Here is a 3985-nt window from a genome sequence, read left to right on the forward strand (position 1 = left end):
AGATGATTAGAAGCGCCGGATTCCACTATCCAGTCCTGAGATTGTGTGCTGTTCAGTTGAGCAAACAGAGCCGACATCGATCGTGAATTGGTAGGAGCAAATCTTGGATTGTTCCTGTGCCAACAGTTGAGGGCTATGTGCCCAATCTTATTGCATATTTGACAGGTTTGTCTACCGGTGTTAGAGTTGCTCGGCATAGGTGCAGTCGGAGAAGACACCGGCGGAGGTGTGTTGACAATCTGATTCTTGTTTTTGTTGAAGGAACGAGGTTGACGACTGCGGTTCGCATTTGAAGAGGCGGTATAGAGTGCCGTGGATCCGGCGGCAACGGAGCTTTCTTTGGCAAGTTCTCTATTAATGTTGATCTCTTCGCTACAGAGTAACGAATATAAATTGTCCAGGTTGATCGGAAGAGAAGATGTCCGTATTGCGGTCTTGAATGAATTGTAGATGGTCGGAAGACCATTCGAGATGTGCAGGACAATGTCTTCGGTATCAACATTGGAACCTGATGCAGCAATATTGTCGACTATAGTTTTAATGTGAGACAAGTATTGCTGCATTGTTAGATTTTGCATTTGTACATGGTAAAGCTCGTTCTTGAGCTGGATCACATGGGAACGGCAAGTGGGTTGTAATCTGCGTTCAAGAACAAGCCAGACATCAAGAGCAGTCGTAGAGGAGATGACATAAGGTAGAATTGGTGGTGAAATGGTCGAGAACAGGGCAGATATGAGGTTGTTGTCTATGAGATGCCAACAGTGTGATTCTTGAGAGGAGACATCGGCTGGGCAGGGAGTGGGTCCTAGGAGATGACCGGCATACGTGTTAGCCGTGAATTACTGAAGGATTTGGATCCTCCATATTGCATAATGGTCTCCGCCGAGGGCGTGAAGAACAAGATTCTTCAAATTTGAGATGAGAAATTTCAGTGGGGCGGGTATCTGCAGTTCGCCGGCGGTGAGAAGGTTGCCGGAGAGAGTCGAAGCAGAGGGAGGGAGGGAGTTCGCCGATTCTTGATCCCCTTGGCTCATGATACCATGAAAGTGGAACAGGGAAGAAAGAACAGAAGAGCAGAAAGAAAGGAAACAGAACTTAGAAAACTAATATTATTCAATTCTCAATCTTGTTTGAAGAAATACAAGAGTATTTATAAACGGATTACAATAAAGTCGTAAATAAACTGTACTAAAGAGCTAATAAATACAAGAACTATAACTGCTTCTTTACACGAAGTGTATCGACGTAAATCTGAAATAAGCGTGCTATTAAGTTAAATCGACTCAAATCAAGCCCGATTTTAACCACGATGACTCTGAATTACCCAAATTTATCAGTCGCGAGTCAATAGAAACCAAATTGCTTGCATCAAATCTGAATTACTCCGCCTCAGCCCACGTGAAGCCGCACTTATGAACCCAACCCGTGCTTTCTTTCTGCTACCACTCAAGGTCTTATCCACTTAAGGCTTCATTATTATAAATTTAAGTTAATTTCATTTCGTGCCTTTGATTTGGAATTAAAATCTAGAGGCAATGAAATCAATCATTTTTTCTTATGCACAATATTCTATGATCTTTTTTATTTGCTGATGTTGCATGCTTCTCCAAATATAAGAATTGTTTCCTTTTTTTTCTATCAATAGCAAGAGAAAATGATTTAAAATAATTTCATCACTATTTCTCTCCATAACTCTCGTAACCAACTCATGCATAAATAAACTCCTAAAGTATATCATAAAACATGTTATAGTTCTAACTTTATTAAAAAAAGATGGCTCTACTTCAAGATCCTCTCTTCCTATGAATCTTTGTTTTCCTCCAATTCTAATCATCTCTCTCGATGATTATGAGTAAATATCCAATACACAAATACTAATTTGAAGTTTGAAAGACAAAGCAAACAAGGTTAACCAATAAGCTCTAAGAAAGGTAAATATTGGTTTCTTTTAAATTGAAATTTTATATTAATAACTCTCTAAATACCACTCTCTAACCATTATTTTACTTTTTTTTTTACTGCATAAACGGAAAGAAATCAAATGAACAAAAGAATCTAAGGAAGTCGGCCGTATTCGTTGCTACTGAAAGAAGGTGCTATGGGCGTATTTCACCGGATATTAGATGTGGTGTATGTAAGTATTTTAGAACTTAGAAAACCTTAAGTCTCATTAGTCAATGGTTGTACAATTTTCCAAGCCTTGAGAAATCCCTGCCTTTTTTTTTTATGTATCTTAGAATTAAATTTAATTTGCAAATTAGTATTATTTTGTAGTTACATCCCGAACCTATCGATTGTATGTTTGGTGGCCACGTTAGTGATTAGGAGCACTAAAATTTAATTTGATTACCCTTAGTTTTGTCTCCTATTAGATTAGTAGGTTCTAAATTATATTAGAATTTATTAATTTGAAAATTCAACAATAATAAATCCAAACAACCATAAAACATACACAAACCTAAATTAAAATATGATAAATATAATTATTACATAGAAGCCAACTCACGCCCCGTCCCTTAGAATTTTTTTCCTTCTGTTAGGTTCCGTTGCTGCATGGCGCCGGGGTTATCCCCGCCCTGCCGAGGCTTCCCCGCCTTTTGCTATCCTGGAGTCCAGGGGAGTTTCCTCATCTACGTTTCTTTTTTGTTTTGGTGTTTACTCGGTTTTGTTCTCCTTTTTTCTCCATCGGAGCCGGTATGACTCCGAATAAGTTGCATGACCCTAGTTTCTTGGGGGGTATTTCTCATTCCCGTTCATTTTTAGATGCGCTTGCTGGCTCCTCTTCTTCTTCCTCCTTTCCGGATCTTCGGACTTCTACATTTCGTGGTCTACCCTCGCTTTGGATTTTCGACCATAAGATCAAGGCTTTGGCTTCCCCTTTTCAATTTGCTTTAGTGGGGTTATTTCCTTCTAAGAGGCCTTCTTTGGACACCATCCAAATTTTTTTTTTAACCTAAAGCTAAATGGTGAAGTATCTGTTACCCTGCTGGATTTTACTCACATACTGATCAAATTAGCTAATGACCTAGACTATTGTAGGATTTTTTGTCATAGATCTTATCTGGTCTTCAACTATTATATGAAATTAACAAAGTGGTTTCCTTGCTTAGACGTTGGTATTGAGTCGCAGATGATTCTGATTTGGATTTTGTTTCCTCATCTCCGGCCCTATTTGTACACCCCTCGCATTCTTTGTGGGCTTGATGCTATTTTTGGCAAACCGTTGAAAATTGATGAGGCTACTTCTATAGGCTCACGGCCTTCTATTACCCGTGTCTTAATGGAGCTTGATATAACTAAATCCTATCCTAATCAAGTCTAGTTAGGCGCTGAAAATTTTGGGTATGTTCAGGAGGTTGTGTTAGACGAATTCCCCCCCTTTTGTGCATCTCACTAATGTATTGGCCATGTTTTGGGTAAATGCCGTCCTAGCTCGGTTTTTCCCCCTAATGGTTCTCTTAATCTGAGCTCTAATTTAACCCTTGCTATTATTGATAATGTTGTTGTCCCCTCTGCATCGGTGCCTGAGGTGCAGGGATTTGATTGTGAAGTTAGTATTCCTGTGGATGAGGTTACGATTTTGCCTCCTGTTAGTGAGGTGGGTGTGATGGGTGTTGGCTCTGTTGTGAATGGTTTACCTGATTCCTCTAATGTCCCTGGTATTGTCTGTAACATCAGGTTTGCTCATATCGTCCGGGCTGATCTGGGATCGTCCCGGGACGATCAGTTCAGATGTTGTTCCAGATTTTGTACAGAAGTTCCAGGAAAATTTTCCTGTAGGTATCGTCCGGGCCGATCTGGGATCGTCCCGGGACGATCAGAGCATGGCACAAGTCAGAGAGCAAATCGTCCAAGAAATTAATTATCGTCCTGAGAAATCGTCCCAGGCCGATGGGATTTTGTTCGGATAGTCCAGGACGATCGTGCGATCAGCCGGGCCGATCAGACCATTATTTAGCTGAAATCAGCTCATTTTGAAGAGAGA

The sequence above is a fragment of the Dendrobium catenatum genome, unplaced genomic scaffold (genome assembly GCF_001605985.2).
Source record: "Dendrobium catenatum unplaced genomic scaffold, ASM160598v2 fragScaff_scaffold_35, whole genome shotgun sequence".
Lineage (NCBI taxonomy): Eukaryota > Viridiplantae > Streptophyta > Magnoliopsida > Asparagales > Orchidaceae > Dendrobium > Dendrobium catenatum.